This window comes from Lytechinus pictus, chromosome 15, assembly GCF_037042905.1.
Source record: "Lytechinus pictus isolate F3 Inbred chromosome 15, Lp3.0, whole genome shotgun sequence".
NCBI lineage: Eukaryota > Metazoa > Echinodermata > Echinoidea > Temnopleuroida > Toxopneustidae > Lytechinus > Lytechinus pictus.
This window is the reverse complement of record NC_087259.1, coordinates 26278186-26303624: the sequence shown is the minus strand read 5'-3', so window position 1 is coordinate 26303624 and position 25439 is coordinate 26278186.

Sequence of the window (25439 nt, the reverse complement as noted above, 5' to 3'; positions counted from 1 at the left end):
GCATTTCAAAGATAAGATTTCAGAGCATCTATTAACATCAAAATATAGATATCTTTATTTGAAACAATTTTTTTATGGACTTTTCAAAACTGTCTCATTTTATTTTTATGCGCACTGTAAATGCTTTTTAAGCAAACTCCCATCATTTGTTGTTTTAGAGATAATACACACAATGAAGTGTGTAAAATTGTGCCGTGTAAAGTGAGTTACGGTGAAAATGCCCACAAGCTCATGAAAATCCCCATATTTTCAAAATTTGGGGATGGAAATATATACGTCACTCTAACTGTACTCCAATATTGAGGGAAGTAACTTCAAAAATTTTACCAAGAAATTGAAAACCAGTCACCATGCAGACTTTACAAATTAGACCAAATGGCACGTAGACGAAATGAATGTTAGACTGTCTGGAAAATAGACCAATTGGAAATTAGCTGAAGTGGAAATTAGCCGAAATGGAAATAAGACCAGCTGCACATTAGACCAACTGAATAATTGACCAAGTGAGGATTAGACCAACTGCATTAGACCAAATGAATAATGGGCCAAGTGAGGATTAGACCAACTGAGGATTAGACCAACTGGTATTAGACCAACTAGTATTAACCGACTATTAAATGAACTGGTATTAGACCAAATGCAATTAGACCAAGTGACAGTAAAACACAGACAAAATGTATTAGACCAACCGATTATTAGATTAAATGGTATTAGACCAAGTGACAGTTAAGTACATTAGACGAAATGGCAATTAGACCAAATGAAAATTAGACCAAGTGACGATTAGCCCAACTGGACATTAGACTAAATGGCTATTAGACCAAGTGGTCATTATACCAAGTGGCTATTAGACCAACTGGGCATTAGACTAAATGGCTATTAACGTTAGACCAAGTGGCTATTAGACCAAATTGTCATTAGACTAATTGGCTATTTGACCAAGTGGTCATGAGACCAAAAGAGAATTGGACGAAGTGGGTTTAGCCCATCTGATGATTAGACCAAGTGATATTAGACCAACCGTCAGTAAAACCATACAAATCATTGAAGATAAGTGAAGATATAAACATACATTAAAAAAGAAATCAAATATTAAATCTTCACGATATGCGGATCCTAACATAAAATAAAAACAAAAATAACATTGCACACATAAAACACAATATACTCAATGTTCGGGGATCAAAATATAAAAAAATAAGGAGGGAATGAGGGGAAACGAAATTCACGATATTAATAATATATACATAAATAAAACAAAAAGACTGCCAATATAAATCACGTATTATATTCGTGTTCAGGGAAAAATACAAGTAATGAGTGAAGCGAAATTCACGATACAGTATACAGTGCAAAAATAAAAGACAAATATAGATGCATTCATGTTTGGGAGATAAAGAATATGAGAGAAGAAAATCAAAAGCAAATATCGAAAACGGGACATCGTTTTCAGGTATAGGTTAGATTTCGGCATGAACGAGCGCACATTTACTTTAACGCGCGCACATCTAGCAAGGTCCCGGCGAGGCAGATTCAGGATCCGGCGGGATCCCGCTAGCGGCTTTCCACGGCGCGACGCTGATGAGTGTCCGAGAAGACAAAATCGTCTTCCTGCGGGATCCTGAACCACTTTTGTGATACGCGTTGGCTGCCTAGCGCGCAATCGGGATCGAGCAGGATCGCCGCGGGATCCTGGGGCGCGCCGCTGATGATAATTTTGATGCCTTCCCTTAATAGTGGTTAATTGAACAAGGCTGATCAATAATTTATGCATTATTTTCATCATCAGTTCTTGGGAAGAAGATTAGGTTGCTCATGGGTGAACCTGGGAATTGTGAGATGATTAAGGGATGGAAATATGAACTAGTAATAATAATAAGCCAATACTATTTCTTCTCCGAATTTTGTACTTTTTAATGATCTTCTACACAAAAACCCTGCTATATGAGGAGTTTACCAATGTTCAGACACAATATTATAAAGCAAGATTGTGAATAAGAGATATCATTTCATGAACACGTAATTAGTTCATGTAGGCGTACACATTGTAATAAAAATTAAATACAAGTACATTACAAATGCATATTACAATCCTGACTATTGTGGGCAGGCATTCTTTGTGAAAGCTTAGTGACATCTTCTCAAGCATTGGTTACCATGGTAATAAAATGAGCACTAATATTTGTCCTCTCTCTCTTTCTTTCCTTCTTGTCATCTCTTTATTACCTCATCCACTATCTCTCTCTCTCTTTTTCTGTTTTCATTCCTTGAAATCCAAAATACATGAAACGGTATATTAGATCCCCCAATTTAGTGATTTTTAATTCTACTGATTTCATTGTATGGAGGAGTAGGCCAACTTATATACTGCCCTTTCATAAGCAACCTCCCATTAATTTTCATACACAACCATGTCGGTAAACATAAATCGAAACTACATACTGTGTGTTTAGTGCCACTCATGATGCGTACAAGTGGTATTGTGTCATCAAAATAATATAAGGTCATATTGTACACAAAGAAAACATATTCATATCACGATCACTGTGGCAGTGGCTGCATGTATACAACTGGTTTATGTAGATGTGTGAAATACATATTGATCCACTAGTGGGTGGCAGTCTGTTAAATGTTGTCTGGCATTTATTTGGGTCTGAATAAGTCCAGAACAGGCTTGGGTGCTTGCCCCCCCCCCCCCCAATATTTCACGACCAAGAAAAAAGAGAAAAGGAAAGAATAGGAATGAGAGAAGGGTGAAATATTATATTTTTTCTAAATATTATGTCAAAATCGACATGTATCATAAAATTTGATATTTGTAATGAAAATGTAATTTTTCTATAAATTTTGCCTGATATGCCATATTTGACCCCCAAACATTTTTGGCTCATTACGCCACTGGTCTATTAAAGTTAACTGACTAAATGTATTATCAGAAACAAGAAAATGAGGAATTGATCATCATTAAATTCTCTGTCATTGCATGCATGAGGTAATTCAAATGAGAAACTGCACTTGAATATAGGCCCCTCGTATAATACCTGAATGCTATTAAAAAGACTAATTAAATCCTATCCACAATGCATAATTAGAATGACTTCAATGTATGTATGCCATACCATCCAAATTCAGAGTATTGAAATGGAAGTGTGTACACACGTGTTGGCCTTAATATTTCTCTCCATAATAATATAATTGAAGCTATAAAATATCGGACTGTATGATTTTGTAATGTATGTATTACAGAGTCAAAATGTAAATACCTTAGGATGCCATCATATGTTATATAATGTATATTGTAGACATACTGTGAGCTACAAATTAATACAGTACTACATGTAGATCTGTTTTCCCTCTTAGAGCCTATTTTAAGTAAAGTAACCTTCCCCACCCCACCCCCCCCCCTGCATATCACAGCTCCCATTTTCATAACTAGCAGTTCTCAATCATGTAATAGGCTGAAAATTTCAAGTTACAATCTTTGTTTATAGCTTTCAGACATATCACTAAATTTGTAAGCTTTTGTATGGTTGAAAAAAAAACAGCTACTGTACTGGTAAGTACCGCACTTTTGTAGGATTACAATATTAGATGATAGTTACTTGAGCATGATGCACATACTAATGACCCTTTTGAAAGCTTCAGATGGAATTTAATTGACTACATGCCAATTTTACTTTTTTTTGTCAAAGCAATATATGTAGGATTACAATATTACAATCAGTTATATCGGGAGGAGAGACCTGCGGGTCACAGTGATTCAGTTCGCTTTTCGCCTCCCAGGCACAGGTGACGCCAAAACAAATAATAATAATATGAAGGTCATTTAATACCAGGATTAATCTCCTGTATTCCATGAATTTGAATGAAAAGCTTTTTTTTTTAAAAGGGTCATCAAACTGTCTACGCAGTTAGTTCTCGCCTTATCAAACAGCCCTCCTTTCGATTCATTTATTCTCCACTATTCAATAAAAATCACATCAAAATTGCACAATCATCAGTCAAAAAACAATGACACAATAAATAGAATAATGCTTAAAAAACAACGGATAGAAAAAGTAAACAAAATATCAAAAAGTGGAGGGACAAACAAAGGCCTATCAATGGCTTGTCCCAGCATATTTCAGATATCACATAACTGATCATAAACAAATAAACAAAAAAAAAAACCAGACAAAAAAAAGCAAAGAGTCATTCATAAATTATAAATAGAATCAGGGGGTATACGACTCGATCATGAAAACAAAAATGCCTTTTTAAACTTTTAAATGATAGAATCCAGGGGAGATTTCATGACGGACTATTCGTGAAAACTTGTCAAATATGACAACTTTCCACGATTTTGATTGGCTGATAAGTAGTACAGGTAAAGTCCGAGGTATGAAAGTATTAAAAGAGAACAGGATAAAAAGTCTGACAAGTCCTGACATGAATTGCTTTCCTGAAGTACAGGGCTTTTGGGAGGTATTAATCAATCAACCTTAATCCTCAAATTGGCATCAACTATTTTTTCCACTCCTACAGATTAGGACAAAAAATAAGATAAAGACAGCAGGGGTTGTTGATCCAGGGTTTAAGGGAAAGGGAAGGTGAATCATTGATGGGGAAGAAAGGGTGTAAGCCTGCGATAGCCCCCCCCCCCCCCCGAAAAAAAGTAATAATAATAAATGAATGAGTGAGTGAGTGAATGAATGAAATAATGAATAAATAAATAAATAAATAAATAAATAAATAAATGAATAAATAAACTAATATCAAATGAAATAAAATTCAAATTATGAAATAAAGAAAATAATGAAAGAAAATTAATAAAAGGAATACTACTGAGAGAAACAGTGTTTTTGCTAACATATTTTGGTAAAAAGTCAAATACAGATTTTGCAAGAAATATGTATATACTTCATTCATTCCCTCTTGTTGATTGAAGCGCTATCCAGGGACTGTGTCCACTAGACTAAGAATATATAGCGTGACTGATAAAGGCCTATTCACTTTAAATATTCCCTGAAGTATAAGGAATAAGGTCAAATATTTCACAAAACTATTATTGGTTGGTAGCCAAGAACAGGGTTAATTCACACAAAGAATTTTATTGTGAATTGAAATATGATTAGAATATTATCCCTTGTTACCCCATTAATATACATGGGGAAGCGGAGCACTAGCTAGTAGAAAATATTTGAAGCATGCATACATGTTGTAAAAGTCTGAGTTGCCCAAGATGTGATTATGTAGAATAATCATGCAGGCTAGCATGAAAATAGTAAAATAAAGGGGAAAAATCATACTAAGGTTTCTTTCACACTTTAAGAGATTGGAAAATACCATCATTATTATTGTCACTTCTAAAAAATATGGCAGATTAGATTGCCAAATGTTAAAAATTTGAGTATACATGTATGTTCATTTCTGCCTATGTACATCTTATATTTTTAAAGAGCTCACTCAAATAGCAAAAATATTTCATTCTTATATTCACATGTGAACTACCCTAAATAAAGGTCAAGGTGTCGTAGTCATGTAGGTGTATTAGCTATGAACAATCAACAACTGTTGAGTTTTCATTTTATCATTCAATGTAAAAGATACAGGAAGCCTGCCCAAAACTGGACCTTTCCAGCGATGACCTAATCTGTAACATAATACCTCAAGCTAACTTGCAGCATAATGATTAAAGTAAATGGTTAATAGCATTTTCTATTAGAATCTCTCAATGATACATGAATATTGAATAAGAGGATTCAAATAACATATAGAATACCATATAACAAGTCTCTTATTTTTAAATAAAGTATATACCTGAATAGTGACAGATCAGAGCCAACATTTGAAATTGATATCAATCAATTTGACTTTTAATGGCTGTTGCAATTTATTTGATTATATTTTGAAGATATCAAATTGAGTTACTTTGTAACTGAAAAGACAAATTCAAATAACCATTAAAAGTATTCTAGCAAAGTGAAAACATAGAGTAAGCTATTAAAAAATATGTATATTTACATGTTGGTTAACATGTAACAATATCTTAACAGGGAAGTGAACAATTCCCTCATCTAACGATCAATTCTTCTTACAACAGCCATTCTTTCAATCTGAGAATAAACAACTTTATAAAACTGTGTAAACTTACCTGTCCATGTATTAAGAGTAATTCAATTAAATTTTATGTTGGTTTCAGATTATATAAAACTAATGATAATCCAAGTACAGTATTTCATCCTACTAAATTGAAATATGATGAGATTGTTACCATAAACTAGATGTAATCTCAGTTTCCATTTCACCAATGAAAACAAACCCAAAACAGTCTTTGATTAAATTAAATGCTTTTCATCTAGTATCTTCGCGCACTGTATAATTCAAAGAATTTCATTACAATCAAATGTATTTGATCCAAACCAATCTTCTTTTAATTAATACAGATACATTTTTTCCTGTTCACTGTCACTTATTCTGTTATTTCTTTATTATCTTTTTTTGTGCATATCATAACAGGGCGCGACAAACCCTCTTGCCCGGGGCGTGCGGGCAAGCATTTCTCAAAGTCCATTGCCCGATCGGGCAAGTGGTTGTTTTGAGAATGAAAACGATAAATTGACAGTAAATTTTAATTTTTTTTTGATAAGTTGCAATTATCGGCCAATTATCTCTCATACAAAGTCATACCAGTAAAAAAACAGTGGAAACATGTCAACTCAGCGCCAATCTACCAACAATTTATCGCCAGCGCTCCCATTCGATGGGGGCTGCCATCTTACTTTCTAAACTACACTGTGCGCATGCGCTACTAATCGATGAAGGAGCTAGCTGGGGAAACCCCTCTCTCGCCCTCTTTATTAGCGCATGCTAATACATTGGTGCTACAGTACATGTACGTACGTACACAAGCGATTGCGAGCCAGCCGACTCTCGAGCTAGATCTTGCTGAATGCATGCAAGCTTCGGACTGACTCGGCCAGGACTCGGCTTCAACTTCAAACCAAATAAACAATGAGTCGTTAGACTAAAATAGGCGACTTTTGTCATCGCGGTCGGCGACCAGAACAACTTGAACAAGAGTCAAGAAAAAGAAATGCCGAGGCCAGCGCCAGTAAATCAAGTTCAACCAGGACAGAAAAGAATAATTAAGAGCAAAATAATTTTTGAAAAAAAATCGGGCAAGCAGTTTTTTCTATCGGGCAAACAATTTTTTTTATCATTTGCCCGACAGGGCAAGTGATGAAAAATTTTTTTGTAGAGGCCTGTCATTATCTAATATTCTTTTCTTATGAATACTGTAAGGAGACAGCATGTCCACAGGTAATTCAAAGATACTTTATATTACCATGCACACCTTAGATTGAAAAAGGAAAACAACAATGCAGAGAAGGAGAGATTATTTTCAAAAGGAAATTATGAGGAAGGAAATGGGATAAAAATCATTAGCATACAAATTGGCAAAATAGTCAAAAGGAAAATATTTTGCAAAAATATATATAAATTTTGGTACTGGCCAGCAAGCAACAAACAATGAAGAGCAGAAGTTTATTGAGATCCTTTCTATTTCCTACAATCATATCCCAGGAGGAAATCCAACAATTTCAGGAAATAATCCTAGGTGATGGCATTGACCCTGAGGTTAACAGGGGTTAATTCCTAATGGAATACTCGATCCTTAATCAATTGCAGAACTGTCACAAAAAATGACAAAATCCATGTGAAGGTATTTTTTCTCTCTTCTTTTTTGGAGTTTCACAAGGATATGAATCCACAAAATATATTGAATGATAATTTTTTTTTTTCATTTGAATCTTGTAAAATAGTTACTGAAATGCATGCATTTCTAGACATGTACATGTATATTTAAATGAAAATTGTTTGTGATGAAACTGTATCTATATGTACAGTGTAAGGAATTACCGTATATCAAATATATCTACCCAAATACAAGCATGGGGTATATACATGTATGATTTTGTAATAAAGGCCCAATTCTTCAGATTGAATATTTTTGCCCATTTTTATTCTCAAACTAACAGCCATCATGTAAACATACACATTCATGCAACACTAAAAAAATATTTGAAGGAAAATTATCAATAATAACAAACTTGAATTTTCAATGTAGTAAAGCATCTCAACCTCTGTTTCCATGAAAATTGGCAAATTTCTACCTTCAAAATAAAGGCAACTTTGAAAGGAAAAATGCAAAGGTGATAGAGATAACCAATGTTTCTAACTTAAAGAATAAAAGTTGCTAACATGAGGCTTAAAATGAATTGTCACAATGTGGTTTAAATGGTCTTTATTTGTTTTCAATATTATTCATTTCATAATAGAAATTCATAATAACAATTTCATATTACCTGCTTTTGGTGGATAACCATGCTCATTTTGCTCAGAATCACCAATCTTGCTTGCAGCAACCATTGTTGCAAGAATAACGATTATAATTTTATCAGATATTTCTATTCAACTCTCGGCTCCAAGTTACAATGTCTGCATCCAACAGTTCAGATGTCTTAAAAAGCAAAAAAGGGTTTGGGAAGACTTTTCAATTCAATATATAATACTGCTCTCATATGGACAGCTCAGACATTCACATCTGCATACAAAAAATCATCAAATAATATTTTTCAGATACATTTTGCTGGTTGTTCGATCCATAATTATAATCCCGTTTCCATATTGTCTCCATGTACCACTCTATACCAAGACCGAATGATTCATACAGGCTTTGTTCTTTGGTTCACGAAAGTTTGTCTTGGAACGTGGATGGTAAAGTCAATATGACCTCCATTCTGGGGGTACTACCGTACTAGGGTACAAAATATTGGGAAAACCCAGTTGTTAAATTTTGGTTATATCCCCTTCAAATGTTGACCATGCAAACAACTTATGCCAGAGGATGCAACAATTCTGTTGTATATTTTTTTAAAGGTTATATAGGTAAACATTCAGATGTATTACTTCTGTGAAAAATATCTTTCTTCTAAAATGGTTAATGGCAACAATCAACAGTAAATTTAACTTTCAGTATTTTCTGTATATGCATTTTTTAACAATCATGAAATAAATTAATCTAATTTACATTTTTGATTAATATGGATTTATAGTATTCAATAACAATCTGGTCACTTGTTGGTGCTTACTGTCTGTGTTTTATAGCTCCATGGTAGAAGTGTTTGCAGATTAATTACCAAATATCCCAGTCATTGGATTTATTCAGTCATTCTCTCATACATGTATGCACAATTGCACATCCTCCACTCCCTATGTGTTTGGGTGAAATTCTTTGTCCCTTGTTTCATTTGATGGATAGGAATATCAGAATCATTTAAAATTCATACAGTACACTGATAGTAATTATTGTGCACCATACATGTACTACAAAAGCAGTGTGTTCTAATACTACATGTACCAATAAATACAGTCATAAATCCACTGTTTGTGATCAGAGTGCGCATTAATGATCAGACAACAAACTACATGTACATTTACACTGTATGTGGTACAGTGTACCTATTTTTCCTACAAAGTATGACTTGGGAGTTTCAAGTTAGTCAATATTAACACCCCCTTCTTTTCTTTTGATATAAAAGAAACTTATCTATCTGTATCATTTAAGTCAAATCATGCAGATGCAGTTTGAACCGGATTTAATTTTTTGCATCAATATACCTGTATCATACATTGTAAGCCAATAAAATTGATTCCCCCTAGTGAGTATACTATTATTAATCACTTTCAAATTCTGAGTGAATAATGTGTAAGTCCCATGCTTCCATAGATTCAACCAAATATCAAAGCTTCATTGGAAATGATAGATTAAAGTGTTTGTTTCAAGAAAATAAATAGTCTAGAGATTTATGTTGGCCTATAATTTTGATATCTTCCTTCTCACCAATCGTGTAGCAAGGATTTAATTTTGGAGGGGGCGGTAAGTGCATGCGAAGCGTGCCAACACTTACAGAGCGCGCAAGCACGCTCCCTAGGGGGAGGGTGCAGGGAGCGCGGAGTTTTCGATATCTCATCAAATTCAAATCAAAAGAAGGCGTCTCTAGTACCCTTATCAACTCGAATATTGACTTGCTATGATTAAAACAAAATTGTTTTCGAAAGAAATTATGATTGCCCCAAAAATGGGAAAAGATTGAAGAATTTGAAATAATTCCTCTTACCGCGCAACGCGTGGAAGCTAATAAAGTTTTATGAAAATAGAGAACAGAAATGATTATGCCTACCTTGGTCACATCAGATTTGATTGTAAAAAGTGTATCCACATTAAATTTCTTTAATTCAAGTCGCAAAACAGAGTAGAAGACAGGTATATACATGAAGGAAATAGGCGCTATATTCCTTCCCGCGAATATAAAAAAAAATTCTCTGAAACTTTATTAAACCTGTTCTAAATTTGATATTTCTTAGATTACATATAACTCGATTAAGAAGAAAAACGAGCTCAAAATGTAAAAGGGATGATGCCCGGATGATGCAAGCTAGAAGAGGGACTTTTCCTTTACCATGCTCGCAAAGCACGGAAACCTCTGATTTATTTTGGGAAAAAATGTGTAATTTCGCTCATATTAAGCGCTTCCTTTTGATTAAGAAACTTCAGGGATATTCAAAATTTCAAATCAATGGCGCAAAAAAAGACATGGATGTGCAGCGATACAGAATAAAGTATAATATTGTACATACCTTTGCATATAGCATGGCACAAATATAATGCCTCCCCCTTTGAGCAGATACTTTGCCAAAATTACTTGCTGAAAAGCGGAAGAAATAGCATTTGGGGACTCAGGGAGTGGCGGTAATGTTTACCGCCAAACTTTTGTGTCAATGCAATATTTGAAAAAGTACTTGCCATACTCTTTACACCCATGTATACTTTATAATTTCTGGCAAGAATATACGATTCCCACAGGCAGGAAGGGGAAAAACGGAGTAGAAAAAAGTTGTGGGAAACAAAAGGGAATGGCAATTTTGATATTTTTCCCGCGCAGAAGCAAAATTTTGTATGAAGAGAGAAGAACGTCTCGTTTAGGGTTTTTATTATTTTAACCAAAAAAAAATGGAAAAGACAAAAAAGCTATACCTCTCTTCTCCTTTTGCTTTTTCTTTTTCTCCTTTTTGTTTTCTTTTTGGGAGCGTATTTCTTTCTTTCTTTTTTTTAAAACTATACATTCAACTGGACTCATGCTCAAATTCCTACCATGTTGTATTTGTGTTTTGTTTACATTGTTTATACAAATAGGAGGCTGCATTCTACAAGCTTCGCTTTTTAGCAGCTTCCTCCGTTTCCGACCTGATACATGGTTATCTTGATTAGTATACATATAAAGTTTCCTTGTTTTATTGATTATAATCATATCAAGATGAATGTAACAAAACTTATTGCAAATGATTGTTGGAAATGGAAAATAAATGAAATGAAATGAATATACAAAAGGAGACATTACCTGGTACTACAGGTATCTAAAAATAAAGCAAATCCCAAATAAGATATAAGCAAAGTGTCAATTGACAATATACACAATCTTATCTTGTTGCCAGTGCTTGTTTTACAATTAACTTGTTATCAACTGACTGTTTACATTATGTTTAAATCCAGTATAGTAGTAAGGATACTGGCAAAGTTTTTTTGTCCCTATGGCTGTGCTAAAGGGATGGTCTGGGCTGAAAATATTTATATAAAAATAAATAGAATAAAATGCACAGAGCAAAATGCTGAAAATTTCATCAAAATCGGATAACAAATAATGAAGTTATTGAATTTTAAAGTTTATTAATATTTTGTGAAAACAGTTTACATGGTCATGAATATTCATTAGGTGGACTGATGATGTCACATCCCCACTTTCCCTTTTCTAATGTTATTACATGAAATCATAAATGTTTCATTTTTTCATACATGTGTAAATGATGTGTCTCCAACTCTCCATTATGATTAAATAAGTTGCAGCAATAAATAACAATGTACAGTATTGCACTTAATCAGTTGTCAATCCAATTGTTTTAGTTCTTGGTAGAAATTTTTTGAATAAACCTAATTTCATATACCGGTGATAAAATACAAAAGAACAAGTGGAGATATGACATCATCAGCCCACCTAATGAATATCCATAAAGACATGCCTAGAACTGTTTCACCGGAATACTGCAAATTTTTAAAATTCAATATCTTTGTTATTTGTTACCCGATTTTAATCAAATTTTCAGCATTTTGCTCTGTAAATTTCACTCTATTTATTGAGATATAAATATCTCCAGCCTGGACCATCCCTTTAAAGTGACCTCATCTTATAGGCTAGAATCACAAACATGATTACTGTGGAATAAGTGTTTAATTGACTCTCTCCAATGCAGCTTCTCCCTCAGTTTGCAGTTTGACCGAGTAAGTATATGTCAACTACTATGTCAGTGTTAAATAAAAAAGGATACAAGTCAATTTTCAATACAAGTGTATAAATGTAAAAGCAAAAGTGAAGAATACATCTGGCAGCATAGAATCATGATTCAGGTCATTGTTCCATTTAGTTAACCTTTTTGGACACAATTCTACAGGAAAACGTCTTTCGTAACGCCATTTTTTTCTACATTTCATGTTTGTGATTTGAAACATGTTAGTTAAACTTTGAATACCGCAACCATAATTCTGCAGAAACATCTTTCGAAAGGTCTTCTAAAATCATGATTCTATGGTATAACAGAGGTTAACAGAGCCCTATGTACGTATGCTCTATGACTTCTAAAAAATTATATTCAACCCAATAATAAAATATATCATTTTCCCAGATCAGGTTTGTGATGCTATTGTAGTACGGGGTTCTGTCAATATCTTATTCCTAGTTCTCTAAACACAGAGGCAGCCCAGCAGACATGTTGTCAGGTTGATAACTTACTGGCCAACTCCCAGTTTTTAATATATTAAAGCCTTGTTGCATTCTAAGCAACATTCCATTCAAATTAGTGAAGGCATATCAATATTCATATAAATGTAAATCAATAGAACAAAGTATAACTGAATATTCAAATACACAACAAAAGATATATATTGACTATTCAAACAATATGCAAATTATTATCTAAGCTTGAGTGCATCAACTTAACATTATAACCAATCAGAAGGAGAGAGGTGGAAGGAGAGGGAGAGAGTAGTGAAGAAAGCTGTATGAAGAATGGTGGAGTGATTTAATACAAAAGAACCTTGTGTGAGGAGTGTACAGCAGATAGTGTATAGAGAGCTGTACATATAGAATAGAAAGTTAGGATGAAAAGGGTGAATATAAATGAGGGATGTTCTATTAGAAAAAGGGGATGATTCCTGAATAAGAGTGGAAAGAAATATAAGTTCAAAATCAATCCCTACAAACTAGACTTTCCTTCACAAATAAAATGTCCTCATTTTATAATTCGAAATATCTTTAACAACTTCGAAAATTTATAACATCATAGCTATTGAAAATGTACCATTGTTTTGTAATAATTGGAAAATGACTATCAAGCTACAAGTATGTCCTTTTCACTAAAAAAAATTAAATTGTCATTAGTCGCTATAAAAACAATGAAATTCAACAAATGCAGTACTTTCATTTGTATAGATGTAAACGTACCCAAGTGATTGACTTATATCAACGATACTATCCATACACCTGGATGGAACTATTCTTTCTTTTTTTCTTTTCTTTTTTTTTAAACAGATGATTCAACTTTAAGATCTATTTAAAAAAATTACCTTTTATATTTTCCTTTATTTTTTTGTTTGTTTCATAAAAGATTATAACAATTTTTCTTTTTCAAACACCATTTCTGCATTTTCTTCCCTTTCTTCTTCTTTTTTGTATAAAATAAAATATCAATGTAAAGAACCTTTTTTTTTGTTTAAACAAGATCATGTCTGTACCAAATATGAAATGAAATCAATACATATATATGGATAATCTGAGAATTTTTAATTTTCCAAAGTTACATGAATGATTTCAGATCTCCATGATTTTATCATTTAGACACTATTATCAGTGCAGAAATTACTCCTTTTTTTCGACATGTATCAAACCATCGATATTTAAGTTCAATAATTATATTAAAAAATTTTGAAGTCACCTGAGTTATCCTTGTACTCAATAAGTAAACTGATTAATTTTCCACTTTAAAAAAAAAATCAAACTACCAACTATCCTGCTATACACAATCACTAAAATGAGATACCGTGAATCATTATCATCACTATCCTAACATTTTATACAGTGATTGTACTGATATATTTGAAATATAGCACAAAACTATTTCATTTTAAATATGACATTTCTTTTTTTTCACTTTTTTTTTTTCTAAGCACATAACGATTTGATTAGAGTAGTACCTTCTGTGCAGGACTGAAATCAACTCAATAATGTTTTAAATACTCTGCACCACTTATCACATTGAAATATATTCAAATGTTTTTTTTTTTTCATTCTGACAGGCATTCTTTTCCTCTTGATTCATTTCTGGAAAACCATCAAAATATTATTTTTCCTATATCAATAAATTTACAATTATCATTAACAATTTTGACCAACAATATAACATACATGTAAATTGCTGTCTGTCTTTGAAAAAAAAAATTCCTCTGGAATCAAAGTTTTGCATACATGTATAAGTATGAATAACAGTATATAAAAGACAATCTTATTGTTTTGTCAAAGATTTCTGGTTTAAATAACATTTCTATCTAACTATGTATTCTATATTGTGTCACGTTAAATGTTTGACTTGCAATATTTTGCTCAATTTTCCTGTCTACAAACTTTGCATGTTAATAGTCAATCAGTCAGATGAAAAATAAACCTAGTACATGCATGATTTTCAAATTCATATTCTGATACTTTGACTTGCACAGTATAACAACTATCGACGTTCAAATGTTGTCCGTATTAAAAATTTTCTGTTTCAATGACTAATCCATATGATTAAAGTTCATTGGAATTCCTTCATCAGCATGTTGAAAAAAATATTCAGTTCATATGCTGATGTTTTGACTTGCAGATTAATAATCAATGAAATAAGAGTTCGTTCAATATCGAATCATGAAAAATCATGTTGTATGTGATGAATTGTTGACTCTTCTAAATATTAATCTTGGTTCGTAGACGTCTCTGTCCGATATAACAGTTCATTAAAAAAATATTCACTTTTAATGTCAATGTCAGTGTTTGACGTGTCCAGTTCAGTTTTCTCTTCTTCTTGGATAAAGATGTCAAATTTGAATTAATTAAATGTTCAGATCTTTCCTTCAGGAAATATTCTAAAATTACCATCGATAATCATAACATCTCCAGTTTGATGAAATGTAAAAATGTCTCACTTCCAGGAAGAATCATAATTGATAATCGCTATACTTCTTTGGTTTATGTATAGAACGGCCTGAACGAGTCCGCGAAATTTGTGTCGAAGCGGAATCTTCTCGCATACAAGTTACACACTGGCTCACAGATTCATCAGTTGATGGTCGAGGGGGGTGTTCTCGATTGGTGACCTCCGGGTTGTCACCTTCATTCTCTCTAGAGGGTCCTGGTATATGGGATTGGTCAGGAGAGTTTACTTGACGTCCATGAGAATTAACCTGGTTTGGTTCCAAGGGTTGGATGGATTGGTTAGCCTGCTGTTGTAAAGACTGAGTGGACGACTGTCTCATTGACTCTGACCATGGTGGTTGGTCAGAATCATCCAACATCGGGTGTTGATTTGAGGATTGGATAGATGATTGCATGGGTTGGGTAGATGACTGTATGGATTGGGTAGACTGTCCTTTAGACTTCTCTGACCCTGATGGTGGATCAGAGTTGTCTAACCTCTGGGGTTGAATGGATTGGTCTGCAGATTGAGACAATGAGTCTGACCGTGAAGGTCGATCAGTCTCACTTCTCTCAGGGTGGATTGGTTCTTGAGGTGGAAGCTGAAGATTTTCCACAGGGTGGATGGGAACCTGATCAGCGTGTGTTTGAGATTTTGCTGACCATGGCATCTCTATCGAAGACTGAGATGCTAAGTGAGATGAAGGAGGAATTTCAGGTTTTGCCCGAGCACTTGAAGGAGGACGAATGGAAAGATCTTTTTCCTGACTGTCTGAAGAAGGACGAGAGGTAGAAGTCTTTCCTTGAAGATATGCTTTTGACCTGAAAAGTTTGAGCCTATTGTGATGAACAAGTTTCTTCACATTTTCATTATGGATGTCGGCAATCTTGTAGTCAAGTTCATCAGGAGAGGATGAGACAATGACGAAAGGTCCCTTCCAGTTAGGCTCTAATTTGTGTCGAGCATTGACGGGATCATGTAACCAAACAAGATCTCCGGGAGTGTACTTGATGGTTCTAGTTGAGACATCATAGTCCTTTTTCTGTCTAAGTTGAGCTTGGTCTGTCTTCTGCTTAGCATGTTGGAAAGCCTTTCTCAGCCGAGAACATACATCAGTGACGTACTCTTGTGGAGAATCGTAGGACTGTGTCATGATAGGACAAGTGATACTAGCCGGGGTCCGTGCTTCACGACCATGCACGACGAAATAGGGTGTCATACCGGTGCTCGAATGAACACTGGTATTGTAGGCTAGTTGTAGTTGATGTATATGTTTGTCCCAGTCACCTCCCTGATCGGCTATGTACTTTGCAAGCTGTTCCTTAATAACTCGGTTCGCTCTCTCGACGATACCTGCTCCTTGTGGATGGTATGGAGACGAACGAGATTTGCGGATACTAAGCTTCTTGCAGAGATCTTGAACAAGTCGAGATTCGAATTGTCTTCCTTGGTCAGTGTGTAACGACTCTGGAACTCCGTGTTCTTTGATGTATTCTTCAAATAGGTGTCTCGCTACAGTCTGGGCGGTCTGGTCTCGCATAGGGTAAATATTGGTGTATTTACTAAAGTGATCAACCACGACCAAAATATAGTGGTATCCACTTCTTGAAGTAGGAAGTTCCGCTATATCCGCGAATACAATTTGAAGAGGGTGGTCTGTCTTGATGTTCTGAAGCGGAGCTTGGTGCTTTGGGTTCGGTGATCTTATTGACTCACAGGCATGGCAGGTTCTGCAGTAGTTCGTTATATCTTTGTGCATGAACGGCCAATAGCACATAGCTTCAGCTCTGTGTAGCGTACGTTGAACTCCGAAGTGTCCAGAAGATGGATTACCATGTATCTCTTCTAGCACTCGAGGGATGAGAGATTCTGGTACAACTACCTGAAGTGAGGATGTTCCAAAGTTGTCTTGTCGTCGTCGGTATAAGAGACCATTCTGACGTACAAATCGTGGGAGCTGCCATAAAAGTCGTCGAAGACGGGGTGATTGTCGTCTTACTTCTCTCACTGTCGGATGATGGTGCTCCTTGATGTACTTGATTATCCTTTGAATGTCCATGTCATGTTGCTGGTGGTATCGTATATCAGCATGATGGTTAGAAAGGATAAAGTTCTCATTAACTTTGTCGTCCATAGAGTCACATGACTTTGGATTGGTAGATGCTTGGTCGGATTGAGTTGTAGATCGATTTCTCGTAGAGGAGCGTGTGTTAACCATGCTAACAAGGGGTGCTGTCTCTTCTGGCATGCGTGACATAGCATCGGCATTACGATTTGCAGTGCCCTTTCTGTGATTCATGGTGAAAGAATATGCATTCAACTCTACGATCCACCTTGCTCTGCGTCCTGTGGCATCATCTTGTATCGGAACCTTGCTGTAGGCTAAGAGGGGTCGATGATCCGTATGGATTGTGAATTCTCTGCCCCTTAAATAATGCCTGAAATGTCGAACAGATGAAATTATGGACCATAGTTCTCTGTCATATGTCGACCATTTCTGTTGGGCTGGAGTTAGCTTTTTACTGTAGTAAGCAACTACTCGGTCATTTCCGTCTTGTGACTGAGAGAGTACGGCCCCAATAGCATCTTGTGAAGCGTCGGTCGCCAAACTAAACTTCTTGGCAAAATCTGGATATGCAAGGATTGGTGGGCTTGTGAGAGAAGACTTCAGTTGGTTGAATGCTTCCTCGCATTCAGCGGTCCAGATAAACTTCTTGCCTTTCTGCGTCAAGTCAGTGAGTGGTGATGAGACTTGAGCAAAGTTGTGTATGAATCTCCGATAAAAGGAGGCAAGTCCCAAAAATGATCTAACTTGGGTTGGAGTCGTTGGTCGAGGCCAGGATGACACTTTCTTGGTGTTCACTGGGTCGGGGAGAACTCCGTTGGTACTAATCACATGTCCAAGATAGGTTACTTCCTTTCGAAAGAATTGACATTTCGAAGGTTTAAGCTTGAGGTTAGCATCTCGGAATCGTTGCAATACTTCTTGAAGATTGTGTAGGTGATCTTGAAATGTCTTGCCAAGTATTATGCAATCGTCCAAGTAGATGAGGCATATTGACCAATGTAACCCATGGAGAACTGCTTCCATTACTCTCTGGAAAGTCATTGGTGCGTTAACCAAGCCAAAAGGCATGACCTTGAAGTGGTAGAGTCCAGTTCCTGTGGTGAAGGCAGTCTTTTCTCTGTCCCGTGGCTCAACTGGGATCTGCCAATATCCAGATGACAAGTCGATAACGCTAAAATAGGAAGATGATGCTAAAGCGTCGATGGAATCATCAGAACGTGGGATAGGATGGGAGTCTCTGACTGTGATCGCATTTAATGCTCGGTAGTCTACACAAAACCTGTAGGTATTGTCTTTTTTTCTCACCATCACAATTGGGCTGGCCCATGGACTGAAGCTTTCCTCAATAATGTCTCGTCTTAGTAGCTCATCGACCTGAGTCTGTATTTCAACTCTCATAGTAGGTGAAGTTCTGTATGCTCTTTGTCGAACTGGCGTCTCTGTTGTTGTGTTGATTTCATGATAGGCAAAATTAGTCTGTCCAATATCCTCAGATGTGCTGCTGAAAACATCAGAATAAGAATTGAGTAGACGTTCAGCACTTTCATACTCAGTTTTGGACAGGTTCGAAGTAGGGAGCATTGAAGAAATGTCAAGAGGTGAATTTTCCTGTGTGCCGGCTACAACACCGTCAAGAATTTCGTACTCTTCCTCTTTGTCTCCAGTAGTAGAATAGAATTGCCCGAGCGCAGTGTTTGCTGACAATTCTACCATCTCAGAAGTAGGGTTTATCAGCCTGAGTAAGATGATACCATCTTGTGGTCGAGAAAGGGATCTCGCACCCGCAATATTGAGATGTTCATCAATAGAGGGCTCAAATATTCCATTGTAGTCTTGTGGAACTACATCAGGTTGTGGTGATATCAATCGACCTTGAACATGCACCTCACTCATTCCAGGGAGAGTTGTCTTTCCAATCAGACAAACATTACATTTGAGTGGTACTTGGTGTTGATGTCGTTCAACAAGTGGAATACTCATACCAGGCATATTGAATGTTGATGTACGAGCAGAGATGGAGGCATCATGTTGGTCCATGAAATCCCAACCAAGGACGAAAGGGTGAGTTATGTTTCTCGCTACTCTGAACAGATGCTTGACTGTCTTGTTTCCAAGATGGATGGTTGGTGAGGTCGTTCCAATAATGTCAATACCTTCTCTGGTTATCGTTGAAGCCAAAGTTATTGTCTTGTGCAATGGACTTCGCTGGCTCTCTGGGATTGAGTAGTAGAAATCTGCACTCATCAGCGATATAAAGGAACCACTGTCGATGAAAGCTAAAATATACTTGTTGTCGACAATTGTGGGAATGTATGGCGGTGGAGGTGATGAAGACCTGCGATCGACAGTCGAAATAGATGAAGGATGACATTCATTTTCGGTTTGGGTCTGTTTATCAAAGAAGGGTGAAGTTGATGGTCGACCCTTGTCATCAACTATGAATAGTTTCCCTGGTTGTGATCGAAGTGAACTTTCCTCGTCTGATGACTGTTCATCTGACGATAGGGTGAATCTCTCACATCAGAGGGATGGCGGTCATCAGAAAATGAAGGTTGCCAGTTTGGTCGACTTGAGTATCGGCTTTGGTAAGGGCTAGTCGATCTGCCATCATAAGTGTTATATCTGTGTGGACTTGATCGGGAAGGGCTGCGATGAAAGCGTTGAGGGCTTGGTGACCTAAATCGTCTATGGTGTGGAGAGTATGGACTGGGTGACTGATGATATCCAGACGACCGATTCCAATGATCATCTGAATTTCGGTACTTCGATCTAGATTGATGTTCATGTCGGTTGCGTACAGGGCTTGGTGATCTAGACTGCTTCTGATGCCCATCGTAGTATCGATGTTTGGGTTCAGATTTGTATCCTTCGAATTTCAGTTCTAGATCGTCTAATCGTTTCATCACTTTCTCCAATAATGCTGAGTTGGGATCAACTCTTTTCTGTGAAATTGAAGCTACCGTCTCATCTAGCGGTTGCCCAACTTGATTGGCTCTTTCGACTCGCACGGCAATGTCTAATGCTTCTGCAAAAGTATTCGCACCCATCTCGTATATCTTTATCTGAAGAGATTTGTCAATACCCGCAAGAAATCTGCGAAATTTCTCGCCGTCCTTTCCGGCAGCATCATAGTCTGGAAAGGCCTCTTCGACGAGAGTGGCTATTGCTGCTGCAAATACTTCTAGGGCCTCGTTTCTATGTCTTTTCCTTGCATCAATGCAAGATTTGAAGGAATTCAGGTAATTTGTATTCCCAAACACCGACATCAACTTCTTCTTTACTATGCTATAGTCCTGTTGGTCAGAGGCTGGTATGCTCTCCCATACTGTAAATGCGGCGCCAGCAAGTCTCGATGGAAGAAGAAGGTGAAGCTTCCTCTCTGCCAGTGGGAGGACTTCAGCAGCAACTTCCAGTCTCCTCGCCCATTGACCAAAATTTCTGCCATCTTCTCCAGTGAAGATTTCAGGGAGATCAAGTCGAAACATGATGGTAGGGTGTTAACAGTGTATAACAGAATACAGCTTCATATATGTCAAATTACCATAGATTGACTCTCAACTCGCAAGAGTCAATAATAATCACACTCAGCTATCGAAGCAGAAATAGCTCTTGCTAAATGATGGAGGGTGAATGTATGAACAGGAGTTGAAGCTAAGTGACTCACCAATATTCAAAAGCCAGTCTTTAGATACAAGCCTTGACAAATATTAGAGTACACATCCAACTCACTATAGAATGTAGAGTACATTCAGTTTTCAAATGCAAACATGGATACAAATTAATGTACATTTAAGTGGAGGTAGCAAGATTGTAGATTTAACTTCAGATCATGAAAATAGAACTCACATTTATGAAGAATTCTCATGAAGCAGGATGAAAAATACAATCAGTAGATGCTTTATGGAAGCTGTATCCACAGAAGAAGGGTGTACTGATAATGTATCCACAGAAGAAGGGTGCAGTAAATCACTCGAAGTAGGATGTAAATCACTCGAAGGAGGATGTAAATCACTCGAAGTAGGATGAAAAAATTCAACTATCAGCTGCTGGTGGGTAAAACTGCCTGAAGTTCTGGGGTAGAAGAGCACTAGAAAACACCGCTGGCACCAGTGTAGTACGGGGTTCTGTCAATATCTTATTCCTAGTTCTCTAAACACAGAGGCAGCCCAGCAGACATGTTGTCAGGTTGATAACTTACTGGCCAACTCCCAGTTTTTAATATATTAAAGCCTTGTTGCATTCTAAGCAACATTCCATTCAAATTAGTGAAGGCATATCAATATTCATATAAATGTAAATCAATAGAACAAAGTATAACTGAATATTCAAATACACAACAAAAGATATATATTGACTATTCAAACAATATGCAAATTATTATCTAAGCTTGAGTGCATCAACTTAACATTATAACCAATCAGAAGGAGAGAGGTGGAAGGAGAGGGAGAGAGTAGTGAAGAAAGCTGTATGAAGAATGGTGGAGTGATTTAATACAAAAGAACCTTGTGTGAGGAGTGTACAGCAGATAGTGTATAGAGAGCTGTACATATAGAATAGAAAGTTAGGATGAAAAGGGTGAATATAAATGAGGGATGTTCTATTAGAAAAAGGGGATGATTCCTGAATAAGAGTGGAAAGAAATATAAGTTCAAAATCAATCCCTACACTATCTAATTCTTCTTAATTGTGATTGTACTGGTAGTTATAATTCTCACAGGTTACACCTGTGAGAATTATGATATGATTCACTTAAATATTCATGTTCTTTGATATAATTTAACAAGTAGACACTGTAGACTGCTATACAATGCATGAAAAAGTAAGAATACTGTATATGAATATATGTATGGATACAAAAAAAAGTTCAATGTAAAAACATCAGATTTAATGACAAACTAGACATCTTCATAATTTATAAAAGGATATTCAATTAGATTTGACTTTTTTAATTTCAAAGATTCTCTGCTATTTACAGAACCAAAAGATTGCAATTCTGACCTTTTAACTTCATTCATGAAGCTGTATATTCCTTCAATTCCTGACAACTAACACAGCTCTACTACAACAGACAATGTGAGACATTCCCAAACCATTGAACTGTATTTATCAATTGTTAGTGGAAGAATAAGTGTATTCAACCATGAATCATGCTACTTCTTTTAAACAAGAAACTGATATGGAGCTGTGCATACAAGTGCATGAAACATGTACAAAGTGTGACACTTTGGGAAGACACATGGAGCTACACACAAAATTTATCAGAGGGGGGGGGGGGGGTAAGGATTGAGGTGTTATTGTAAGCTGTGTAAAAAGATGTAACAAATATAAACTCAAGGGAAAAATTAACACACCTTTTCCAGTGCTTTTTATCCCACTCTCCAAATTGGCTAATACATTGTATGACAGTTTGCTTTGGAAAGTTTGGACCCTACATATTTCAGGGGCTCTTTGGGGCATTGCACCCCAAGCCCCCCCCCCCCCCCCCTTATATTTTTTCCCCAGCATGAACTGTTATGAAATAAAAAGTGAGAATGACTCCTACTTCACTCTCTTCATGGGAAGAAAATATACAAAGATTATTCGGTTTGACAGAGATCTCACCAACAAATATGGTCAAAGATATTCATCTCTATTATCCATGCATAGTTCAAGGCTAATTCCTGCATAACCTTTATATTTTCATACCCTTCACAAAAGTGAAACTAAGCTTGAATATCTTTTTTGGTATTATTTTGGCATCAAATGAAGTTGGGTCTTTGTGCCTTTCATTCATAGGCCTTCCCAGAATCATAATTGGCAACCATTTCAAAAGTATTAACAAAATTTAGAGACGAATTCAGGAACAATTCTTTTTCATGTACATGTGTTTTTTCATAATGACTTTTATTATTAATTAATAAGGATCCATAATGATCAAACAAATCATTTATATAGGTGGAATTATTAAGGCCTACCTATGGTTATGTAATTTTAAATAATTTTGTTGCAATGTTTGGTGAGTCAATCTTAATAATACCTTCTCTGTACATGATTGATTGATTGATTGATTTGAATTCAGTTTGATAAAACACAAACAGCACAAATTCAATACACTTTTTACAATAAAATTAGTTTAATAAATGAAACAACAATACATGAATATTCAAATGAAAAGGTAAGCAGCTACAGAGTTTGAATAGTCCTCATTGCAGAGGACATCATCATTATTGCATTCTTTTTTATGTATACAGATTGGATAGCTCACATTTAAGCATTTATAAGAATAATGATCAAGTACATAGAGAGTGAACATCTCCCCCCCCCCCCCCCATCCCACCTTCAGTGTGCATGCATCAAAATCATGAATGTCTCTTTCTCTCTCTGGTTTCAGTTCCTCCGCTGTTTGGAGATCGGCAGGTATCACTGAATAAGTCAAGTAGTCTGTGTCAAGTCCAAAGTGATTGAAAAATTGGCAGATTACTCAGGGTGTCTTGCAAAGCTTCCATGTTCATGTAGGTGCAGTTGACAAGAACTCTTTTTGTTGCTCATTAACTCACATAAATATGTGGAAAATATATACTATTGTCAATGGAGGTACTGGACATCTTAGATGCTAAGCTAATAATATTAATGCCACAATTTCACAAATTTGCATTTTGATTCAGAGTGTAAGACTAAGAGCTGTCAATATGTCACTTTCATCACAATAAACAAAGCTTTAAGTTACCTACCCCCCCCCCCCCCCCCCCCCCCACTTCCCACACTGCACACACCTTGTTGTTGCGGTATACCAGCCTAAAGTTAACTTACAGTTACCTAAAGTTAACTTTATACAGTTACACTTGAGTGAAAGCCAAAGATTTTGAAAATATGAATTAAGCATTAATCAAGACCACTTATAATTTCTGATTTATCTGTGCAAACAAATCACAGAGTGAACGTAACATGAACTGACAATGACAAAGTATTCATTCGAATGACTGGATCCATTTCGGATAATAAACAGCGAGCAGCTCTTCAACGCACCCTTCCACGCCAGCCAGAACTACCGGCTTACCATCTCTTTCAAATCCTCTGCAATCTCGCAACAAGCGAGAGAGAGTTTTAACTATTTTACTCACCATACTTTCCCGACGATTGGCCATGAGATGGTGTTTCTGGTGGCGAGGCTGCTAGTTCTTCCTTTGAAGCGTGTTTATCCTTCCCCATTTCAGAAATATGTCATAACTATCACTTAGAATGTAGATGAATAAAACGTTTAGGCCTACTTTATTTAACCCGGTACGTACGGTCTCTGTCTGGTATATTGCGGACAATTGCGCGGCTAGCTGCATGCGATATGCTCGATCTTTAGCATAACAATAGCGGTTGTAAACAATAAGTTATGGGTGGGGTTCGTGACTACTGTACTTGTATGACAATGGACATATATATTAATAGGTCCAGGTATGACACACCGAAACAAGATCCGGGAGCAAAGTGTTTCCAATAGAAAACCGAGTAATATTATTGAGTCCTGCTACGTAGTTTCTTTTCAGTGAGAACAATTCCCTGATTGGATTCAGCGTTAGTGTTTCCACAAAACCAAAACAAATTTCACAATTTAAGTGAAACTCAAATTTCCTGAAATAGACATTTTTCCTGGAATTTTTTTTCTTAAGCGAAAATCGGACAATAACAAAGCAAGTGACCTAAATCAAGGAATTTAACCTTTTAAGTTGAATGCGCTTTTTAAAAATAGCTACAAAATATAGGCCTACGAGCGCGGAGCGCGATCAGAAAACTTTGAGCTATACGTGTGAGGCAAACACTTCTTCTTTAGATATAACATGAATATTGAAAGTTGCTACCTTTAATTGTAGTTTAATTGTAATTTTCTGATTTCCCGGAATTTTGTTCATTTGCCGAAAATTACCTGAAAATGATCAAGATTTCCCGGAATTCCCTCACAGTGGAAACACTGCACTGAATCAACCAATAGTTACGTAACTGTGTCTCTCCACTCATTGTGGCTTAAAATCAAATATAAAATTAGAAACCCAGTCAGGAAAAAGATTAAAAACCATGCAGT